Source organism: Hippopotamus amphibius, chromosome 11 (genome assembly GCF_030028045.1).
Source record: "Hippopotamus amphibius kiboko isolate mHipAmp2 chromosome 11, mHipAmp2.hap2, whole genome shotgun sequence".
NCBI lineage: Eukaryota > Metazoa > Chordata > Mammalia > Artiodactyla > Hippopotamidae > Hippopotamus > Hippopotamus amphibius.
The window spans coordinates 110,025,038-110,050,572 of NC_080196.1; the positions used below are offsets into that span (position 1 = coordinate 110,025,038).

General features: G+C 38.5%; 1 protein-coding gene across 1 annotated transcript in view; it reads right to left on the reverse strand.

Annotated features, from left to right (window-relative positions):
* The window catches only part of NETO1 (neuropilin and tolloid like 1), a 98,094-nt gene that overhangs the window by 64,552 nt on the left and 8,007 nt on the right, over nucleotides 1–25,535 (reverse strand). The gene's annotated exons all lie outside the window — the stretch shown is intronic.

Here is a 25,535-nt window from a genome sequence, read left to right on the forward strand (position 1 = left end):
TATTATTATTGCTGTATTTTCACATTCCTAGCATATTCCTGACACACCTGACATGATTCAAACATGAGAAATTTAAATGTGTATTTTAACATCCAGCTCTACTTTAGCTGTTAAAGTAGACTTATGTTTTGTTTTACTCTAACATATGTTTACTTTTTGGAATTCAAGCAAATTATTTCCTCTTGTGCCAAAAAGCAGACTGAAAAATAAATGGAATAATAAGGGCAGAACAGAAACCTTAGGGAACAAAACACCATTGGCCAGCTTCCCTGAATTGAGGGTGTGCACATACTGTTCTTTAGTCAGGAGCATGAGATAGTCCTGCTCTTGCTGCACCGTTCTATCACATCAGTATAGCTCTAAAGACAAGATGCCCACGTGCAGCGATGAGTCTTGCCTCATAGTTTGAGGCTAAAATTCATTACCCTGGGACTGACCCAGGCAGGTTAAGATACACCTGAACATATTTGGAATGTATCCACAGAGGGGAAAATTAACCTCAGCCCAAGAAAAGAGAGACTCCTGATTGTAAAGATAAAGAAGGGCGATTTGGAAGAGCTCATAGTGTATGTCTCTGAGATGGGCTCAGTCCAGTCCACAGAGCTACATATGTGGCTGAAATCAAAGAGGAAGTACTAAAATATCTATTGCTTTATCATCCTATCGTATGGCATATACAAGTCATCCACAGATTTGGGGAAGCAGCAGAATGGGTGAGGAAGCAGCCCCCACATGAGATAGGAACAGCAGTGCTGTATTGGCTCGGGCTTGAGAGAGTGGGAACAGTGCTGCTGAGATTGGCAAAAGCTACGGCATCTGCGTCCACATGTTCAGCACCATGGACAGTATCCAAAGACCGGAAACTGAGGCTGGCATCTAGGTGTGAACTTCAGCGATGTTGGTAACACCACATATGTCTTCAGAAAACCATTGTCAGATCACTTATATTGAGTACTGGAAGGGACTGGGATATCTAAACAAGGATCCCAAGGTAGAAGTAGAAAAATGAGAAAAATAACAAAGGCCATAGGGGCTGTGGCTTGGCCTGCAATTCTTCAAAGAGCAGATATAATAAAGAAGACTGCCAGAATTTTGGAGGTGCATATTTCGTTTTGGGGTTAGGATGGGCAGGGAGGAGGTGCATTTCACCAGGTAGAAGCAAGGCATAAGAAAAACCTGTGCTAAGGCTAATTCCTAGTGAAGCCAAGTCTTGCATAAAGAAGTGATAAAAGATGAACTTCAACCATTCCCCTCCTTGATGCCACATTGCCCCTCAGATTCAATGCCCTACTCTTTCTTCATCCTCCCATCACATTATTCCTTTCACAGACTAGGTCCCTGAAAGTTTATTCTATACTTATAAACTCCAGTTGTCCAGATTCATACATTGCTTAGTTCTCTGCAGTCTGAGTTCTACCTTAACCACTCAGAAACATTGTATTTGATAGAAATATCAATTAGTTCTTCTAAATGCAAAAAAATCAGATTGATAATTGCATCCCATCTTACTTACTTACTTACAAACCAACTAACTTGAAAAGGTCTCTTTCCCTCAGTTTCTGGCATGCCCACTCCACCACTTGAAGCTCTGACAGTAGTTAGCCACCCATCAGAGGGTTTATTTTAGGTGTCTCAAACAGCAGCCTGTCTGTTTTCTTGCCAATACACCTACTCAAATGTTGCCTTTATCTTTCTTGATATTTCTTTGCTGAGCAATACCCACTACACCCATGGTTTCTACCACCACCCCCATGCCAATGACTAACACAATTGATTCCACCGATCAGATCTCTCCTATAATTTAAAATTCTATTCCACAAGTGGGGTTACAACAATGAATTAAAAGTGATCTATTTCTTCACAAAGTTACAGTTTGGTACATCAGATAATAAAAAACACTGGGTTACTTCACTTCGGGTATTTCAAAGATACCTCAAACCAAAGATGTGCCAATGTAATTCACTGTCTTTTCTCCTCACCTATAATCAGAGAACATATGCTATAAATGTTAACATCTCCACAACTCTTGATGCTATATCTTCCTGTTCATCTCAAGTACTACCACTAGAACTCATATTAATTCACTCGGACATCTTTTACAGCTTCCTGATTCACAAAATAATCTACCTTCTCCCAATTTACTTTCTATCTTGTGATCCAACAATACTTCTATGTTTCAACTATGATCACCTCCATACATAAAATCTTCTGGTGATTTCCATTGTTTAAAGACTAAACTCAAATACGTTAGCACAGCAAATACTGACTTTCATCTTGGATAACTTTTCCAAACATATTATTCATTATACTTTTGTGCATGGCCTTTATTTCAACCAAGCCAAATCACTTGCAGGTTTTTGGTTTTTGGTTTTTTGATGGAAAAGCAATAGCAATATTTCTGTCTTGGGCATTGTGGCCCAAGAGTCTGGAAGGCCTGTTCATACCTTCCTCCTAGTGCTTCCTCTTCTAAGCACTTCGAGATAGGATTTGGATTTACTCCTTGGGAATGTTTCTCTGCTGCCAAGCCTCGTCTGAGTTCAAGGCTGCTCCCTTCCTTAAAACCATATGTTCCCTTTATCATGACATATATCACATTGTACACTCTATCACCTAAGGTCGGAATGAGCAGTGTGAGTTTTATTTATTTGTTAGCTCCAGTGCCTAGCATGTGAATAAATAAATAGCTGATAGAAGAGCTAGGTGATATCTTTAAAATTCCTGCTATCTACCATGTGCTTACTCTTAAATTTTGGTGCAACGTAAAATGTTTTGTAATCCTTAGTAAATAAAATACAAATGTAGTCCCTGAACTTTATTTACAAAAATATTTCATAACATCCTAGACATTTCAGTAGGATTCAAAATAGTTTTAGGAAAACCATTATTGTTTGCAATAGTTAATGTCTCAGGTCTGAAATTAGAGTAGTTTGCATCACTCTCATAAAGATCAAACCTCCTTCAGAGAAATATAAACACTTTAGATTTTATTTACTTACATTTATCCTTCAGGAAGAGCCACTTCTAAAATATATTGCATAAGAATTAAGAAACAGCCCAGTCATCTCACTAGGCTTTTATTAACCCATGCACTGCAAGGCTTACAATCCTGGCTCTTGAGCTTGTAGGTAACAACTGGCAGTTGATGTTTCTAATCCCTGTTACACAACATCTTCTGCTTTATTAACATGATCCAAGGGATTGATATGTGACTAGACGAGCCTAACACACTCAGCTGGCTGCCCTCACATTTATGCAGGCGGCTAGTAATGAATAGACTGAAGTATCATTCACTGTAATGCACTTTTCTGATTAAAATTTTACAGTTTTTGTGTTTATATGTATATTTTACTTACATAGGCGTGTGATAAAAAGCTGTTCTTAATAATGGTATATTTTTACTAGCAAGTGATACTATTTTATTCAACTTTTTAATGTGTGGTTTATTATGCTGATAACTGGAAACAAATAAAATGAGCAAAAGTTAGGAATACCCTTGGACAGTTTGAATTATGTTCAACAGAAATGTGTTATTAATTTTAAGATTCTAAAAGTATTTATTTTACTTTCTTTTAGCTCATCGTCAATCTGCAATCATTTAATATATATATATAATGATTTATATATATATATATATATATACATGTAAAGAACCACAGTAGGCCCTGAGTAAGATACAGAATCAGATCAAGGGAAGTAAAACCTACCTAGGAATATTTAACATCTCAACATGAAACTTACAGAATAACACACAATGATAAAAAATAACCACTGCCAAATCTGGGGATATAGTCTAGAAAGGGTAGGCTATAGGAATTTAAAGAAAAATCACCAAGGTAGAAAGATTCAAGGGAGAAACATCTTATGAAAGAACAATTTCTTTCAACAGTGTAGAATGCAGGGAGAGCTGTCCTTTAAACAATTAATAGCGAGGCATTAAACAAGAGCGTGGTAGAGGGTGGTAAAGAGCTTTCCAGAGAAAACAAAAAGTGACTATGTCATCACTTCCCTTCCTTAGTTCCGTCTTCTTGACGGCCCTGACAATCATCAAGTAGGTTTTGGTATATAAAATTAAAAGAGGGAAAAATAAGACACAACAATCATTTAATTAAATAATTCATTCAATCAGAACAGGGAATTTGCAGGTTGTATTTAGCTTATGACTAAAAATGTCCACTAGAAATAGTTTTTTTCCTGCCCTGGAGACAGATTTAGCCACGTTTCTTACTCAAATGTTCACTGAAAATTCAAGCATTTTTGTGTAAACTAGAGAAAAATAATAAATGCAATAAATGCTTCTTAAGAAATATATTCCATATAGTGTACCAAAAACTTTGCATGCCTTATATTTTAAATTGCCTCAGTAACCCAATGAGTTTGCTGTTGTTGTTCCCACTTTATAGGTGAGAGATCTGAAGGGTACCGAAGGCCACAAGACTGCAAAGTGATGGAGCAGGATTTTAACCAAACTCTCCAAAGTGAGTTCCTTCCCTTTGAACCACAGGTTATACTTTGCTGTAGCAAAATCTTTAGAACAACAGTTAAAAGGATCTGAATATATGCCAGCTCTCTAGTATTTAATGCAAATCATTTCCACAGAAATACAGTCTATAGTAGGCAAAATATTAACACAGAAAAAAATTCGGGGCCCCAGCTCTAATTCCACTTTTAAGTTATATGATATTTTAAAAAGTTAATCAACTATTCTGAACAATATTAATTTCTTTATGAGTAACACAGAAGTAATGAAAATAATTTAGTTGTCAATTTTATAACTTTTATTCAGATCATAATGACGTAGAAGATAGAAAAAATTCATGTTTTGTAATTCATTCATTTATTTATATATTTATTTTTGGCCTTGAAATCACCTCCAAATCTCTCATTATATTTGGAGAAATAAAATACTATCTTGAGTTTTTATTGGTACATTGTCTGGGCAAAAATATGTAAAATATATGATAATTCCCAGGCACTGGTGATTTTTAAAATCCCAGGGCATAATTTCTGTGTTGAAGAATTCACAATACGCTAGTCAGGGAGAGGGCAGTCACTACTAAGATTGTAATAGAAAGACCAGCAACGCCAGAGAAGGGAAATGCACAAGAGGTACCTCACAGAGGAGGTGGTCTTCATCTGAGTTTAAGCTGGGGCTTGGAATTTGCTAAGTGGAAGAGCCATCTAGATGGACAGCATCTTCAGAGGTACAAACAGCAGTGCATTGGGTGCTCTGAGTGTGGTTCAAGATGCTTTAGATCAGCGTCCTGAGCACTGGAGCAGCTACATATCACACTGGAGAAGCAAGAAGATCACAACATGCCCTGTGTGTCCTGCTAAAGAGTTTAGATTTTATTCTGGAGCCAAAGAGCCACCAATAAAGGAGTTTACTTAGGCCAGCACCAGGAGCAGCAGTGAATTTTTAGAAAGTCCACTCTCGCAGATGTCTGGGTATTATGGGAAGGACAATTCTGAAATAGGAACGCAAGTTAAAACTCTGTTCCAGCGACTCAGGTAAGAAATGAGAAGGGCCTGCAATCAGTGCTGACGTAGGAAGATCTGGCAAAGATTCAAGAAATAATGAGAAAGCATTTCTGAAAGACATGGAGGTTACATGAGAGGGAAGAATGATGAATAATTGCACAGCTCGCTGTTTGGAGGACAAGGGACTGGTGGCTCCACTACCCCAAACATGACATTCGGGAGGAAAACATAATTTTCTGGGAAGGAAATATTGATGTTCTTGAATTTGAAGAGGACACCAGGACATACAAGTAACAACAGGTGTGGGCTGAGAGATTGACGGGGGAGAAAGAGGAAATACTCAAAGCATGTTCTTCCACGTGCTGATACACTGGCTAATGTTTGGAACACAAGTATGACTCACAGTTACTTCCTTACGAATCTCAGTTTAGTGGGAGAAAAATCACTAAATAGTTCAACACAACACAGTGTGAAAGAGCAGTAAGAGGGGGACGCACACACACAGGCATCCCTAGGTGTCCATGGGGAACAGGCTCCAGGACCCGCTGTAACTAATTAATCATTTAAAACACATTGTTTAATATTTGTAACCAGATACTGCATGTCTTTAAGATGAAGACACATACCTGTCAGGATCCTCAGCAGATCTCAGCACCCAGCACAGTGGAGCTTGACTCAGAACAAGTACACAGTACATTCTTGGTTACTAAACGCCTTACGTAAATGAGTTGAGAAAGACATTCTAGGCAGGAGGACCATGGGCAAAAGCACAGAAGAGTGTAATTGCAAATAGTTTTTTGTGAATGGAAGTCTTGAGTCAGAAGTAGAATTGTGGAGGAAGGCTGGACAGACATCAGATGGTTAGGGCCCGTGAGAGTCGTGATAAGAAGTGGTATACCAGGCTGCCGAACGGTTTTAATCAGAAGACAGCTACAATTAGAATTCTCTCACATAACTCTGGCAGAAGTGGGTTAGAGAGACGGGGGAAATGTGTCTGAATAAAAGGACACAGGATATTACACTTGGTCGGATGAGGCATACTGTGGGCCAGAACAAACATAATGTGAGTAGGAATGGAGAAGATGAAAAGCACAGGAGAACTTTTAGGATATAGATTCATGAGAACTCGGTGAGTGATGAGGACTTGGGGAGTAGGAAAAAGAAAATTAAATATGGTTCATATAATTTGGATTTGAATTTCTGGGTGAACCAGGGTGCTCTTGAATAACAGCAAATAGAATACAGAAAAAGACTTCAGCTTGGCGGAATTTTCAGTGTGTGGTGTTCACTTGCAGTGCAGAATTAATGAGTTCAAGTTTGAACGTCATAAATAGAATGGCTAGTGTACATCTGGGGAATCCCTAGTAAGTAGCTCCCTGCAGAACTGGATCTCCAGAGAAAGTGCAGTGAGATAAATGAAGGAATATCAATGCCTTGAGTTTAAGATTAAACGATCATTGCATTGGTCAGCAAAGCAAAAACTGAGTCAAAATAATGTTCTTCCTTACTGTGAAGGTATCTATGACTACATTTAGTTTATCCATTTAACTTTCTTAGGAAGTAATGCACAGGAGTTAAAAGCAAGAGTTAGGGTCAGACTGTATGGGATTTTAATTTTTCTGCTGTAACCTGTAAACTGGGTGAGGCTGGGTGAGTTTTTTAACTTTTCTAAACTTCTATTTTCTTCCTTCTAATATAGGAAAACAGTTATATGCCTAACAAATTTAGTAGGTTTATTTCCATGGACTTCAAAGATGAATAATCTTACTTTATTTTACTTCCATCTAGAGCCTTTGAACTTATATAGCAATATCTTTCCCTGTCAGTGAATGGGGAGGATCCTACAGCTTTTTAATTTCTAAGACAGTTCTTCTCATGATCATGAAGACTCACTTTCCGATATTTCAGCTTCTCAAAATCCAACAGCTGCACTTCCCTGGCAGTCCAGTGGTTAAGACTTTGCCTTCCAATGCAGGGGGTGAGGGTTTGATCCCTGGTCAGGGAGCTAAGACCCCACATGCATCGGGGCCAAAAAACCAAAACATAAAACAGAAGCAATATTGTAACAAATTCAATAAAGACCTTAAAAATGGTCCATGTCAAAAATAAATAAATAAATAAAAATCCAACAGCTGCACATCATCAAAGCATCCTCCCTCCCCCATCTCTATCCTAACAAGTGTCTCTATGTGAACCCTGTGGAAGAAAAGGGGAGACCAGTCGGTCTTTCTTTTTCCGGTTCCCATGCGCCTCTCATCTTCTGCAACTACCTAGTTGGGGAAGAGGTTAAAGGAAACAGAGCAGAAGTTTGTATGTTTAGCTGGTGAAATTTGTAATTAGTTATCTCTTGACTGCTGATGAATGGCTGAGGGTGGTTCTCACACTGTTATGTGAGCAGGCTGGGTCCTTCTTCCCTCACTCATTCTCTTTGACTGACATCTTGACACAATTGCTGTGACACCTTTAGGTTTTACTTCCTGATAGTCCAGCTGACTGGGTAGTGACCAAACGTCCCACAGGAAATCTACACATTCCTGCGTTCTCTAAGATGAGAGAGTGCAGCCTTGACACACTCCTCCCTCATACTTCTAGGGCCATCAGGCTGCTCTATCCAGACGCTAGCTTGTGACTAGCTTCCAGGAAGAAGCAGGCACGTTGCTTCTTGTTCATGTTCGCGTCCACACCCCTGGGCACAGACATCCCTCTAGGGTCTCACTCGCTCCTGCACTGCTCCAGTGCATCTGGGTGGGAGACATCCCTAGCTCCACGTTTTGCAGCAACCCACAATTTCCAAGTCTGGCTTTTCTTAGAGAATCCCTAACCAGGATAAAAATTCTCCTATTCTAAGACTTGGAGAATTTTCAGCTTTCTATTTAATAAAGGCTGTTCGGGAGTTGGGGGTGAAATGTGAAGCACAATCACTTACATTCAACATGGATCTATGGAACAGTTGTCTCTAGAATGTTAGAGTTTTTTAACATATATTTATCAACGGTAGGGTTTTGAATAAAATTTCCACACAGGAAAATTACATCCTATTACAGTTATAATAACGTTTAAGTTTTTAGGGGTGATGTGGAGATTAAAGGTAGTAGTGCTTAAAGGACGTGAGTAGACACCACCTGTTACGCATTTTCTCTACCGTTCCACAAAACATCGACAACCACATGTCCTTTAACAAATTGAAACTTTTTACTGTAACGTCCAAAAAAGTAAATAAAATAAATGATCATTTGCTTAATGCAGAGCTCGTGTTAAGAACTGAAAAACAGCATGGGGAAGTTATGCTAAATATACAAACTGAGGAACCTGAATCTGTTGTCTCCCAATTTGAATAGAAAGAATGTGGAAGAGTTGGAAAGAGTGGGTGTGATCATTAGCCCCTCCAGTTATTAGTCAAAACAGTGTGTAGAAGGCCCTTAATTTCACTGCCAAAGACTGAATGCTTGTGCCCCTCCGAAAATTCAAATGCTGAAAATCTAATCCTCAAGATGATGGTATTAGGAGGTAGGGTGTCTTTGGGAGGTGATTAGGTCATTAGGGCAGAGCCCTTAAGAATGGTTAGGGACCTTATGGGAGGGACCCCAGAGAACTCTTCCTTCCCCCTTCCCGCTCCTGAGGACACAGCAAGGAGGTGCTGTCTGTGAACCAGGAAGTTGGCTTTCAGTGGACACTGAATCTGCCAATGCCTTGATCTTGGACTTGCAGCCTCCAGAACTGTAAGAAATAAATGTCTGTTGTTCATAAGCCACTCAGTCTCTAATATTTTCTTATAGCAGCTCAAATTGACTAAGACATGCTCCAAAGTTCAAATTGCTCAACTATAGAACTGGGGAACAGGGAAAACAACACAAATTTGTTTTGAAAAATCAAGTGATCAATGCTTCTTAAAATGGTTTTAACGGTTTTAACAATTTTAGCATGTTAAAGCTCCAATAGTCCTGGATGATAGCAAGTTCTATGCACCCCTTTTATGAAGGAGAAAATGGAAAGCTAAAGGGGTGAAGGACTTCCCCAAGGCCACATGGCCCCTTTCTTAATCCAGGGCCATGCAGCATGGTGACATGTACATGCCTTGAAGGTGAAATAACATTCTCTCAGTTTGGTAGAACACCCCAAATGCCTTCACAATGCCTACTTCTTTTAATTCTTATCCCAAAGAAAGCACAGGCTCTCCCTAAGATATAGAGAGTGTATACAGAGAGATACTCTCCTCATTAAAAGAATAGAAAGGAGGGAAAAGGCTAACTTTTTCTGAGGATTTAATATTCAAGCAAGAAAGGTTATTATTAAGTTGCTTCTGTTTGTAATTCAGCCCTGGCCAGCCCTTTATATTTGCCACAATTACATTTGTCTGTTAGTCTCCTGCCCCCCGAGGACAGGGACAGTCTCTGTATCTGTATTCCCAGTGCCTACACATAGCAGGTGCCCAGTGAACACGCGGTTACAGCATGGACTCCAAGGGTAAGGGTTCCACCATGCTCTCACAGTCAGAAGCTGTTTCTCTCTCTCCACACTCTGTCCCATTGCCTAAAAGTATAATCTCTGTGTTTTGTTCCTTCAAGACCAGCACAGTTTTTCCATCCTTGTAAGTCACCATTTACAGTGCAGGTTGCTCTGGCTGGGGATAACAAAACTCCTCATCAGGTAACACTCCTCTTCCACAGAGACTGGTGTATAGGGCCATTCTCCAGCCAGGACACTAACTCAGAATAAATATCGGCATGAAAGAGACAGCAGATAGGGTTCTAAGGCGAACACTGAAAATATATGGGGGGGAAAGGAAGCTTGGTAAGAAGAAGTGGGAAAGTACGAAAATGGAAGACATGAACGGGCTGAACACAGTTCCCTGCCTCCATGTTTGCCTAGGTCAACGTGACTTTTATTTCCAAAGGAAGCTAGAATAAGTCTGAAGTACGAATCTTTGGTTTAGTAACATCCAATTACTATACGTAGCAGTTATTTGCCCTGCATCTAGAAGCTATCAAACATATTATCAGAGTGCTAATTAAAAGCAAACAAACATCCCAACAAACAAACGTTGGGTGCCAGTCAAGCATTTCATAGTTCAAGGATTAGTCTTCCAGTGATACAAGCCATAGGCACATAATTACTGAAGATGTGTATAAGGAATTCAGAAAGTCTGCTAGTGACCTAGAGAAATTTTCCACAAATATACATTATATAACCCAATAAGAAAGCTGAGTTTGCTCTGGCAGCATATTCAGGGGTAAAGGGAAAAAAAGGTTTTTGGAAATTAAGCTCTGGGGTTTAACAAATAATATAGGCATACGATTTTGGCTAATGTAAGTTTAAGGGAAGGTAAAATTTCTAGTGAGATCAGTGTTTGTTCTAGGGATTCAAGGTAGAATGATTGACACTAGAAATGACCACAGCAGGACACTAATGAAAAGCTTGGTAGCCACTAAGTAGAGCAGATGAACGGTGACTACCGAAATAGTTGAATATAAGGCTGCTGCCACCTTTTGTAGAGTGCCCACTAACCTCTACAGTCCCAGGCACTGTACTAAGTATTTTCCAAAGGAGGGAGCCCCTTCCTCACCACTACCAGCAGCATAAGTTTGGGGAACAGTTCTTTGATATTTAGCTGTTGGCAGGCTTCTCTTTTGGAGACAGCTCTTCTTCTAGCTCGTGCTTGGTCATCAAGAAGCTGGAGAAGAGGGATTTGGGAGCTCCAGGTTGAAGCCAGGCTTATGGAAAGACTGAGAAGCATTTGAGGTAAGGGGAGGAAGAGAATGTTTGGAGGGAAAGCAAATATTTCAATTAAATATTTTAAAAAGTGTGCTTTTGTGATATTTGAAATAATTGCATAACCCAGTTCCACAAGAAACCTTCAGCAAGATCTGCACTATGTATCCATGCTTTTGCTACTATATTTGTGGTTCAGGCAGGGTGGGACCAAATGCTTTCTCATAGTCCACAAACAGGCCCAAGGTGGGAGAAGAGGCCGCACAGGAGCCCATCAGACAGGTTACACACATGTGATCCTACTTAATCCTTGCAAAGCTGGATCAAACCATATTGTAACACGCACTTGGCAGCTGGCAAATCTTGAGCTCAGAAAGGCTGACTTAGATTTTAGTTAATAGCTGGACAGTCTCCTAAGTGCAGCTTGACTGAGGCTCACCTTACTTCCCAAATCTGTGGCCACTATGTTGCCAGCGTTCCCAGATGTAAAGTCTGTTCTTTTTTACTGTGTCACAGGACATCCTCACCTGTCACCACCAGCTAAAACAAGAGGCTGCGTATCATGTTGACCTTCATGGTCAAGAAAGTGTGGTGAGAAGATATCAAGCTGCTGCTGAAATTTAGTGAACAGATTAGCTAATTGATGGTATTTTTAACTAACTAAAACAAAACGTATTCAGAAAAAGTTTGGAAGAGGGTGGGAAGATATTTTCATTATACTTGCAACTTTAAGTTTGAAATTGTTTCAAAATTAATTTAAAAAAAATACACAGAAATATAAAGTAGTACCTATGGGGGGGAATATTCAAAATGAAGATAGCTGTGGTCCATTATTATTTCAGCATCTGACACTGTTATTCACCTTTTTAAAACTAGCTGACAACATATAGATTGAATGAATGACTTATTTTCTATGGCAAGTACATATTATAATCTACTTCATAAATATAAATATTATTTGTATGGGTTTAAAGTTGATTCATAAGATATAAATTATAAGCAGTGATATTATTCTTATTGGTCACTAATATTGATGATTAATACGATGATGAAAATGATGATGGTGTCAATAATAAAAGAAATATAATTACAGTTTTAAAAATCCAGGGAATTTTTTTTTTTGGATTAATTAAGATGGACAAATGTTGCCATTGTCTGAAAGATGGTAAAATACACAGAAACGATAAATTCTAGGATCACTGAAAACATTTCAATGCTCCACAATAAAATCACAAAGGGTGAAAAATGGTCACTGTTTTTGAGAAGTTTAGCCCTGAAGCAAATAGACATTTGTCGACAGTAGGGCATAATACCTAAATACATACATTTCTTGTGTTCAAATCTCAGCTTTGCTAGGAAGATGACCTTGAGAACAATATTTAAACATTTTAAATATTTCTTTTCAAAAATTCAGAACAAGAATGGCAATGATTCAATACCTCATAGGTGGGCTATAAAAATCAAATGAGATAATCCTTAGACTGACTCCTGACATATAATATGGACTCAACAATTCATCAGTTTTATTAAGATGAATATCTTATAATCAGATTGTAGAAAGCAAGAATCACTGCCTAATCACACCATTATTTCATTTAAATTAATTTTAAATGACTACATTTATCACATATTTTTCTGCTTGACAATTTCATGAAGAAATTTGGGAGGGAGATGTTTTATCTAATAAGCAATCTGAATATTTTCAATAAGAAAGTAGTTATTTTATATAAATATGTAGGGTTATGTATCAGAATATTTTCCAAAATTATTTCCACTTTCTTATCCCTACCATCTAAACTGTAGTCAGCAGTGAGTACCATTGCTATTTTACAATGTTATAGCTTGCAATTGCAATGAGCATAAATCCAATAGAGAGACTCAAGCAACAGATAAAGTAGTAAAGTAAATACTGTCTGAACGACGAGGAAATAATGAATCGAGAAAAGTAACTCTTTTCTTTTCTCCCTCCCACCCATGGGTCCTTCATTAAATTAGACCAAATGTCCTTTAAATTTTGCAGGACACTTAAATCATCCTGATAATTGAGATATTATATATTCAAAAGTAAGTATAAATAAATGACATCATTCCTAAAAGGGAGTATGGCAAAGTCATAAAGAAAGAAAATGAAGATACTATTAAATAATCATCATTTAATATGTGGTACAGCTCTTGTCTACCCTTGCACCTTTCAAAATTACCCCAGGGAAGCTCATCTTTTGTAACCGGTCTCATGGTAGTTCTCTCCATAATTTAGGAAAAAAGTCCCTAATCATTGTAAGACTCCAAGCATGGGACAGAGAAATATTCTTCCCTTATTTAAAAAATAAAGTGCATTGACAAAGTTCACCTATACGCAAAGAAAAACTGATGCCAATTGATTACTGGCTAAAATTGTCCATAAAGAAGAAGCCAAGACCAAATAAAATGTAAAATTCTAAAATACACAATTCTATATTCTAATTTACTTAGACAAGAGTATTGGCTCAAACTCATATAATGTTCTATCTGAATCTGTGGATGTCATAATTAGTTGGGGTTTTGTGCTTCGTCCTCTAATTAGCTCACTTCTTCACCTTCCCTGGCTGCTCTGCTGTGCTTCAGCTCTAAATTGCTAACAGCCTTTGCAACATGCCCACAAGATATCACATTGGTACTTCCCTTTCGACATTTTTAAAAACAAACAGCATTTCTATTCTTTTATTCTCCAACTTAGGTTATGACATAATCACCAAATCATTAAGGATGGACACTTCAGTCATTTCTGCTTTTTTCTCGACATGCACAGCTAATGTGTCACTAAATCTTATGATTCCAAATTTGTTCTTTCACTACATTGCTTCAAACGCTACTCTCATCTTGGTTCTTACAATTTCTTATCTTCATTATTCTAATTGTTTATCTTTGTTTCTTGTGCTTCTATTCTCTTTCTACTCAATCCATCCTCCACATTCTGATAAATCACAGGCTTGCAATAAAGGTCTCAAATATTGCAATTCAATTAAAATATCATACTGCCAACTTCTCCAAAAATTATGTATGTTTCATTACCATGGCTTACAAAACCATTCATTCTCCAAATCAGTCTCACCTCAACTTCTCTCCTTTCAAAGTCACACAACTACTTTCCAAGTGATCTTGACTACCTGCTATATATTTTACCAACTTTCCCATACCTGGTGTCTCCCTCGTTCTACCTTCTTTGGTCATTTAACTCCATTCATTCATTCATTCATTAACGCATTTAGATATTCATTCATATAAATTTCAGTCAATAACAGCTAACGCTAGACACTGAAGAGGTTCTAGAAACTTAAGGTTATAAACCAAAGTTCCTTCCTCTTGAGAAGCTTGGTGTTGATGGAGAGAAAGAATGTCTTTTGTAATGCAGGTCACAAGGGCCCAGTGGAGCTATGGCTGGGTGAGCACAGGACACAGGAGCCATCCTGAGGATGTAGGGAGGGGTGTGCGGGGACATGCCCCTGAGGTGCACGTCTCACGTCACAACTGGTGACGCCCCCACTCATCCTTTAGGTGCCAGCACTCTGTGCACTTGCCACGGCCCTCACTATACTGGGTATGAATATGTGTGTCCTCAAACACACGCCAAGTTCCTCAGGAGCAGACTCTGCATCTCAATCACGTTCATATCTCAGCATTTAGTGTACAGTCTGGACCAATTACGGGTCAATAATCTTTTACTGTTGTTGAATGAATCTATGAAATAATGAATCAGAGGTCTAGATGTGATCTCAGGGAATATCATGTCACATGGGAAGTAATGTTAATATTTTGACTATATAGTTAGGCAGCAAAATCCATAATGATAATGCGTCCAGTGCTGGTCTCATGAGGAAACTGAAACTAAGAGATTAAGTAAACTGCTGCTGCCAAAAGTCACATAATAAGAAGGTTTCCAAGCCAAAACTTAGACAATCTAGCACTATGGCCCATATTTGTCCATGTTTAATAAAACATATATAAACATATATATATACATACATATATATGTACACATACATGTAATATGAAACTATTAGAAACCCATGAAACTGAGAAAAATAAGCTTATGTAGAAATGAAAAACTAAAGACCCACACAATAGACTATCACAAAGATTTAGCATAGTGCCAATATTCTCTGAAAAGAACTGAGCATTCTTCTGCACATTTCAAAGGAAATACCTAAACTAAATTCTTTTTAGTTAAATATGTATTGTAAATTATGGCCTCAAATTATTAATTTTTTCCCTGATGAGGAAAGATAGGTTACACTGAAAATAACTTGACACCATTGAGGAACTTTTCTAGAACATGGGTATCTCACAGGCATAAAAGAACATTTCATCCATGATAATGAGAAAACATACCAAATCACATCCTTAGAACCAATTTGCCTTAAGTTAACAAAAAGTTGGGCTTTATTGTGGATTACGGAGCATGTAAATTTTTATTAGAAGAAAAACCAATACCCAATGCAAGCTAGACATGAAAAGTTTAGCCCAAAGAACATAAATGCCAACACTGACATTTTGAACAGGAAACTAAATACCCTATTTATTCATACAATTGTTACCTTTCTCCTATATCAAGGGCCCATAAATAGTTAAGATGGAAATTACACCTGAATTTTTTTCTAGAAAATGTAGGAGCAGACCAAAAAAATCGGGCTGGCAGAATTAGGAGGCATAATGTAGAGGCCAGGGACTTAGCAGCCTGTGAGTTGACGGCAGTAAGCAGTAAGTAGAAGCTAGCAGGAGACACACTGCCTACGAGTTGTTAGGGAAAGAGGTATGTAGCCACTGCTCAGGTGACTGAGAGGAGCTGAGAAGGAATGGGTCACCCCAGAAGCAGAGCAAGAACCAAGGGGATAATAAATGAATGGACAGAATGGAAATGATACAAATGGTAAAACAGCTGTCAACAAAAAAATAAGCACGGTTGCATTATTTTTAGATGATAATTTTCTTTTAATTTAAAATTGAGATGTAAATATTATTTGAAAGTGCTTATTAAAAGAAAGTAATATACACATGAAAAAAAGCTAGGAATAATTTTCTCACCAGTTAACCAATTATCTATGACAGCAGATCGCTGCAAGCCTGATCAACTTTCATGCCCATGGAAACCCTCTATTTCAGACTTTACCTACCATTGCCATGACAACCCCCATCTCTGCTTTCCTAGTTCATCAGCACAGCCACTGACCATTCTACAAATTCTACTTTGTTTGCCCGCCAAATCCGCTAAAGGAAATACACTTTCCTTTCAGACTGCACCAGCAAGCATAATAGAATCTGGGAATGTTTTAAGGTAGTAATGATCTCTGTATCTCATTTCTCTTTGAATCACTTAGAGAAATTCCTTGGGGCTTTGAAGTGCAAATTTCAGCAGAAAAGTTCCAAGGGAGTAGAATGGTCCTCTGGTTTAGGTTATGATCAACAGACAACAGAATAGAAGTGACATATGTATGACTAATATGTCCTTCTGCTTAAAAAAGTCAAGTTTAGTTCTTTTGTGGCACATGTCTTGCTGACTGTGAAGAGTCCTACTATATTATAATCACTCTGTAACTCTTGTGGTAGTCTGCTTGAAGGGAGGTGTCTGAAATTAGTTGGAAAGGGAAAATGCCATAAGGATGCACTGAAGCAGAATTTCAAGCAAGTCAGCATAGCTGTGGAATGGTGGGAAGCTAGCCAAGTGAGCAAGCACAGACAGCATAGCTCTTTTGAAGCAAAGGCATCAGGCAGATATGCCATGAAGAGGCAGAGGCTTAAAGAGTGCCAGGTTCTACAAATAGCTATTATTGCCACAAACAAAAATACCACCATCCCATGCACATCTTTGGAAAGGATCGCGAGTTGCTATTTTGTTGGGGTTTCTGCCATATTTATGCATAAAGATGGCATTCACATAAAATCAAACAATATATAGACAGATACATACATACATATAGACATATCGACATAGAGTCTCAGTTTATGTACAGGGAAGTCCAGCTGAGAGCACTGGATATTTCATATCTGGAACAAAATTATTTTGAAATTGATAGATCCAAATTGTTATACTCTCTGTCTCAAGGGTGAGTTCTTACATCACTTGTTTACTTTTTACATCACTTCTCAAACCTTAACACATATTTTAAATATTAGTTACTTGCTACATTGGTTTCCTTTTGTTCCTGTAACAAATTATCACAAGTTTATCAAAACAATACAAATATATTATGTTACAGTTCTGGATGTCAAGTCTGAAATGGGTCTGGCTGAGTTAAAGTCAAGGTGTTGGAAAGTGTTGTTCCTTTTCTGGAGGCTCCAGGAGAGCACCCATTCCTTGCCTTTCCAGCTTCGAGAGGCTGCCCACATTCCTGGCTCATGGCGCCTTCCACCTTCAAAGCCAACAATGGCCATTTGAGTATCGGTCACATTGCATTACTCTGACACTAACTCGTTGGCCTCCCTCTCCCACACTGAAGGACTTTTGTGATTGCTTTGGGCCCTCCCAGATAATCCAAAATTGTTGTCTTAAACAGATTAGCATCCTTAATCCAATGTACTATCTTCAATTCCCATTGCCATGTAATCAAATATATTCACAGATTCCAGGGATTACATCATAGACATATTTTTTTGAAGGGGTAGGGTGTTACTCTGTCTACTACACATGATTTTTCTCTTCTTAAAGAATATGAACACATTGTAGGGATGATAAAGTCTTGTGCATACTGTATTTGCACAGTATTAGCACAGTAAATCAATAAATACTTGTTGAATACATGTAGGTGGCAAATACAGCCTAGTGGAAATTAAGTTATTCTGTGGATTCACTTTAAGAATAGTTACATGAGCTATACTTAAACAGCTATAATGGCAAATTATAAAATAGGAAAACATTTTTGGCCAAGAAAATAACACCATGGTTTGTTTTCCTGATAATTATTTGATTTATTTTGCACATAAATAAAATAACATTAAGCCTCAAACTATCAGCAAATTGTTGTGAAAAAATGTTAAAAAAGAAAAGCCTAGATTATAATATTTTCTTAGGCAAAATATGTAGGATGTGAAAACATACTTCTTGAATATGCAATAATAAGCTAAATGTTTTCTAGGAGATTTTATCAAAAAGCCTGGTAACTATGGACACCTAAAAAAACATGAGAATGCAAAATGGAGCTAGAGCATAGGCATTATTTCTTTATTTTGTTTCTTGAATGTTTCTCCGGCTCAAATGATACCATTTCTCTTTAGGACAATTTTAGTGAAGGGTGGGCGCTGCTCCTTAGATGTTGGCACAACTATGTGATTGGGTCCAGTGGTGAGGTTGTGATTGACCAATGGGTGATCATGGCTAAGCTGTGAGACGCCTTTGTGGGAGTTAGTAGATGGTGCCATTTCTGGATATGGCTCTGCTCCAGGGTCTCTGAATGTGAATGGATTCAGCACTTCTCTCTCCCTCAACCTAGTGTCCTTAATGTGACAGCTGGACACAGCAACCCTGGGGAGAGCGATGTTGTTGGTGACTGGAAGCAACTGGCACAGAAAAAGTCAAAGAGACATGTATTAGGAAGAAGGAATCACTGTGGGGAATCAAGAAGAAAGAAACTGAAGTTTCTCCCTTGAATATTTAGCACCTAAGTCAAGGCTTCCAAGTCATGAGACCCTTATACATACAACTGACCAGGTCAGTAACAGCAGATATTTGAGAAGAACAGGAAATGAATTATACACTTCTGGCTCAGGATGGCTGAAAAGGCAGATTTTTATAATAGGGGTAGAGGCAGGGAAGATAAATGATTGCATTTTTCATGGCTGTGAATTGAAAGTCATTTCAGGCAACATGGGAAAGGTAAATTTTAAAATTCATACACCAGTAATGGTGAAATGTGGGTGATATGGTATTATCCCTTAATTAAATTTCTTAATATAACTAAACTGAAAGTGCTTGCAATATGTGATGTAATTAAAGTCAGGATCTCTACCCTTTGTGGAAGGTGTATCAGTACAGTGGTTATATAACTGATAAACCAGCAGTAACTTAACTTCTACACAGAGCTCATGAACCTGGGCAACACCTTTTCTCTAGATCATTGGTTTCATCTTTAAAATAAAAAAGCTGAATAAGGTGAACTTCAAGGTCTCTTCCAGATCAAAAGAAAATACACACCTACAATGGAAATATACCTGAGACTCCACACGGTCTAGTCTCAAATGCACCATATTCAAAAACATGCAATCCAACAATTAACCATTAAATAAATATAAACACACCTAAATGCTTTACTCCACCTTTCCAGGAAACAACAAGATAAGGAAGGCATTCTTTCCATACAGGAAACTTCTTTAAAAATCCTCCTTCTCCTTTGTCACTGCTTTCAATATTCTCTGTACAGATGAGAGCTAATCCTGGAAATGTTCTCTCCCACGCTCAGATTCTCTCCTGAACACCCACCTAAACCAAACAGCATTCTCTCTCTCTCTCTCCCTCAGCCCTCCCCTTGAGCCCTCTTTTCTACAAACCAGATCAACCAAGTCACAGACTGGGCAGAAGAGAGCAAGGGATAGATGAAATTGCCTCACATGAATATCTTTGGTAACTATTATCCATTGATAACTTTGTCCCTACTGTGACTCTCAAGTTTTTAATTTCATTTCTTGAAAAATAAACCTCAACAAGAAATGTGATTATGTTTCATACATTTTCCATTTGATAGCCTTTAGAATATTTTGTGTCTACAGTGTAAATGTAATAGAAAGACAATACGATACTATCTGACCTAAGTGTATTCAATCTTTTATTTCTATGCTAAAAATAATTAAAGTCCTTAATTTAACATCCACCTCTTTTATTCTTTCATCTTTCAGTGCAAAATTCAAGTGAAAGTTTAGATTTTGAAAAAATGATATAGACAGATAGGTGAAGTTTTTTTTGTTGTTTCGTTGTTGTTGTTATTTTTTTTTCTTTCTCACCAGAGTATATACCTGAATGCTGATTATCTAGACAAGAAAGCTTAGGACTTTTCAACATGGTTAATACTCACACGTGCATTCACATTTCAGACAGAGAGAGGAAAAGCACTGCGCTGGATAATTAAAGTAGCATCGGGTCCATGACAATATTTTGCCTAAATAATATATTTCATTTAATATGCATAGAAATCTTTTTAAAACACTCAATTTAAATCACTGCACTGCAGTGTATTCTTTCCATTGCCTTTGAAGTCAATCAGCATGGAGTTTGAGAGGAGGATAGGAATTGGGCAGAATGTTCCTAAAACACTTCGGGCTGCTCAGATGAAAGGTGCTATTTAAGTACAAAGTATCCTAATAATTTCAACATAGTGGACAGCTCGTCTCACTCCCATGCCAGTACCTAACTGGATCCTACCTGTTTGGTACTTTGAGGCATAATCCTTGAATTACATTTCTCCAATGGGGTGCGTGTAACCTTGTTTCATAAAACAAGTTCAGAAAAATTACCATCAAAAGAGAAAGATTCCAAAAATATCACATTCTATGTCTGTGAAGAGGAAATCTCTCTATTAGGAAGGAAAGCACAAGACCGACAAGAGATATTTTTTCCTAGAGAGACTGAAGGGTTACTTTCCCCAAGAACAGAACATCTTGGGTGTTATTCTGTCTTAACATCAAATAAAGTCCCTGATAATGCCTTTGGACTGGGGGTACAGCAGATACAATTACATGTTTTCTCCTTAGTTTATATTTTCGAGCAACAAAGAAAATTGAGGCATGGGGGCAGCTAGATGCAGGGACGAGTTAGTCTCTACTTAAAAGGCATTCTCGGTTTAAGTAAAAAAAAAATGTAGATTGTGGAGAAATGGTATTCCCTCTTTTAAAAATCCATTCAAATTTAAAAATTCATTTAAAGATACATTTTAAATTCTAATAAAATTCATTTAAAAATGACCAACTATGGTATGTTCTCTTTTCTGATTTATCTTAAATAATTTTATTTACATTAGTAGTAACAAAAACAATGTAGTATCCTTTTCAAAAATGTAAGCATAACTAATAATGCTAATAAATGTTAACTATATCCCTCTTGATCCCTTCAATTCCTTCTCATCCACCCCACCCCCAACATCATCTAAGGTAATCGTTAGGCGTTTGGTGAATATTATTCCAGTATTATTAAGGTAATTTCATTATAAAATATTTTCTCATTATTTATTTTTCTATAATACATTTGGTTTAAATCTTTTTTAAGAAAAAACATTATTAAGATGAGAAAATAATATTGTTCTATCAGTGAACACTTTTATATGTTTTCTCATTAAATTATCTGGGAGTTATCAAATTTTTGCATAATATAACTGCTAACATTTTCAGTGATTCTGAGCTCATTTCTCTTCACAGAAGTGGGAGTGTGTATGTTGAGGAGACCTCACAGCACACCTGAGCTTGCACAGGAAGAGGTTCCCCAACGGGCATTATCCGGGAGGCTTCCACCAGGGCTCTGTGTTCCTCGGCCCTTTTTCAAACCTCACGCTGTCCTTCATTCCTGCAGGCCCTGAGGGTTTGACAGGCTGACTTCTCTCTGACTGCCGCTCCAACTCACAATCCTTCTGGTGCATGCTAGACTACACGTCTAGGTGATTCATCCCTGCGCTGGGGCCTAGGTAAAGGCACCATATCCAGAAATAACCACAATCAATAAAACAAAAACTGTAGCATCATTGACACGTGGCAGAAGATACAGGAAAACCCCTTTAAGAGTGTGTCTGTGGCATCTTCTCTGGCTCCGCCTTTCTGCCCCCCAAGCCCACACAGGACCTCCAGTTGGCTAGTTCCCATCTACCACCAGTTCAGAAGTAGCTCCTAGGAACACAGGGGCCAGGTATTAAAAGGCAAGGTTTTAAAGCTGACTAAGAGGTTCTAGAGAATCAAGATGGCGGAGTAGGAGAACGTGCACTCACTCCCTCTTGCAAGAGCACTGGAATTACAACTCACTGCTGAACAGCCATCAACAGAAAGACACTGGAACTCACCAAAAAAAACCACCCCACATCCAGAGACAAAGGAGAGCCGCAATGAGATGGTAGGAGGGGCGTAATCGCGTTAAAATCAAATCCCATAAATGCTGGGTGGGTGACTCACAAGCTGGAGAACAGTTATACCGCAGAAGTCCTAAGGGTTCTGAGCCCTACATCAGGCTTCCTAACCTGGGAGTCCAGCAATGGGAGGGGGAATCCCCAGAGAATCAGACTTTGAAAGCCAGCGGGATTTGATTGCAGGACCTCCACAGAACTGGGGGAAACGGAGACTCCACTCTTGGAGGGCACACAAAAACGTGTGCTCACCAGGACCCAGGGGGAAGGAGCAGTGACCCCATAGGAGACTGAACCAGACCTACCTGCTGGTGTTGGAGGGTTGCCTGCAGAGGTGGGGGGCAGCTGTGGCTCACTGAGGAGACCGGGGCACTGGCAGCAGGGGTTCTGAGAAGTGCTCATTGGCGTGAACCCTCCCAGAGTCCACCATTAGCTCCACCAAAGAGCCTGTAAGCTCCAGTGCTGGGTCGCCTCAGGCCAAACGACCAGCAGGGTGGGAACACAGCCCCACCCATGGGCAGACAAGCAGATTAAAGTGTCACTGAGCTCTACCCACCAAATCAGATTAAAGTTTTACTGAGCTCCACCCACCCAGCCCAACCCACCATCAGTCCCTCCCATCAGGAAGCACCCACGAGCCTCCTAGACAGCTTCCTCCACAAGAGGGCAGACAACAGAATCAAGCAGTATCAGCAGTATTTCAACTTGTGGAACTGAAAATCACAGCCACAGAAAGACAGAGAAAATGAAAAGGCAAAAGACTTTGTGCCAGATGAAGGGACAAGATAAAACACCAGAAAAACAACTAAATGAAGAGGAGATAGGCACTCTTCCGGTAAAGCTGACTAAGAAAGGAAGTCAAAGACAATCAGATACTAAGAGATAGAAACAAGTTTTGAGATAAGAGTTGGCACCAAGTAGTGTCCCAAGCAGGCAAGACAGAAGCTGAAGCCTGGACAGGGGTACCGACCCATGATAATTTGGGACCTGCAGCATCACTGGGAAAAACGACCCCTGTTATAGAGATGAACCATCATGTACCTTAGCTGGATGCTATTGAACACGCTTCAGTATGTGGATTTCACCCTCACTATATAGTCTTCTGATTATAAACTGGATGTCCATGCATGGTCGCTTACGAGAAACATTGAGCTGTGTGATTGTAAGAATTCTTACTGAAAATGTTTATATGTGTGTGTATACATGTGGGTATAAATGTTTACATGTAAATATGTATATTCACACGGGTGTGACATTTGTGTATTTGTATGCGTTCGTATGTATGTGTATATGTATATTCAGCTTGGTTAATATGATTCACTCCTAAGAGCGGGTGCATTCTCACTGTGCTGACATCAGGTTTCTGAGACTGTAAATTAAGATCCACATCCCAGATTATGGTAAATTTTCAAAAAATAATAAAGACCACCTGGCCTTCCCACTGCTATTTCTGCTCTAACATATTCTATGACTGCTATCAGAAATAACTATCACCTTCATATGGAGACATAGGCCCACTTAAACTTAATAAGGAAAAGTGACACTGTTGTCGGTATTAGGTTTGCACATCCATCACCCCAAATCAGGGAAAGAGCAGTTATAATTTAAAAAATCTGGGACACTTGCTCTCCCAATAAATTATGCCAAGCCTCCTTTACTTTTAAAGAACACATGATCAAATTAATAAAATAATAACTATCAATAGTTGAGATCTCATAGGAAGTGGAAAAAATCCATACATAGGCATTGATCAGTAATCAAACAATCTTCAAACCATCTTGTAAATACTCAATATTATTCCTGTTTTACAAATAAAAATATTGAGGCCTAGAACACGAAGGATCATGGCCAAAATTTAGAGCAAGAAATAAGAAAGCCAGAACTGGAAGCCCAATCTGCTTCCAAAACCGGTGTTCCTCACAGCCGTGCTGGAGTTCTGTTCTCAGGTGACCTGGTGGGAAGGTCTCCCTCCAATGTGCCTCCCACTTGGGGGCCCTCGAGATTCCAGCAATGCTTTATAACTTAAATAATGAAGTAGAGTTGAGGAACACTGCCCTTTCAATTTCCACAAATCACCACTTGAAGCATACCACCAAATAAAAATTAAACCCAAATTAAACTAAAGCCTGCCTGTCTCCCCAGTCCCTAAATGCTGTCTAAATTATCACTAATCTCTACCCTCTTCCTCCTTCATTAACTAAGTGGCTTCCTCAATATGGCCTCTTTATGGAATGAGTTGTAGACTACTGTGCCACTCAGGCAATGGCCTTGGGCCATAGAATGTCAGCTTCTTCAGTCACGAAAGTTTTACACACCTCCTTCTTAATGGTCCCACTTTCCCTCAGATGCCAAGTATAGGTTTTCCCAGTACTCTCTCGCTTATCTGAGTGACAACAGAAGCCTCATTCTACCCTTAATTCATCCTTAATTACATGGAATCATCTCCTCACATTCCCTTCTGATTCAGTTGTTCCTGTTAATAAAATCTTCTCCTTCTACCCATGAAGCCAGGTGGCTCTAAAGAAACAAGGAGCAAAGAAGCTTTGCAAAACCTAAGCTATCCGATTGAGCACCACCATTTATGTATCTCAAGTAGAGCTAGAAACATGGGTAGCATTGCTGATGTTGGTAAAGTATGTTAGCTGACCCTACATTTCTAATGAGACTACAATTTTAGATCCTCGTATTGTTCCCATGATCACCAATCTCAAGATGAAAATATAACTTACAAGATTAGACCATGTGCCATTATCCTTAGGTCCTGGTTGTACTCAAAATTAGCAGTTAAGGAAGTATATATATATATTTCCTTTGAAAACTCTAGCACTAATAAAGTAATCTCAATGTCTACACCTTTTGGAACACATCGAATTAGTTTGATTGCCACATGTGAAATACCCATGACTTCTGTGAACAATCCAGCATAAGCAAACATAATAAAGATCACAATAACTTAGTAATGTTACAAAAATATTGCTAATGTTTAAGGCTAATGTATATGGTAGAGTTAATATCTGACTTAATTATTATATTATCAAACCATAATATCATAATAAAAGTGATCATTAATCTTAATTATTTTAAAAATTTTAGTGCTTGAACTGAACGTTGCAGCCCTGCTCTGATGTTACCTCTGTAACATGGAATGGAAACTTGAACAGATTTTACCTAATGTTCCAATCTAATTTATTGCCTTTTATAACCTGAGTAAAACAATATGTACAAACCTAAACAAATATGTAATTATAAACACATAATGTGCTTTATGTAATTTGAGTCATT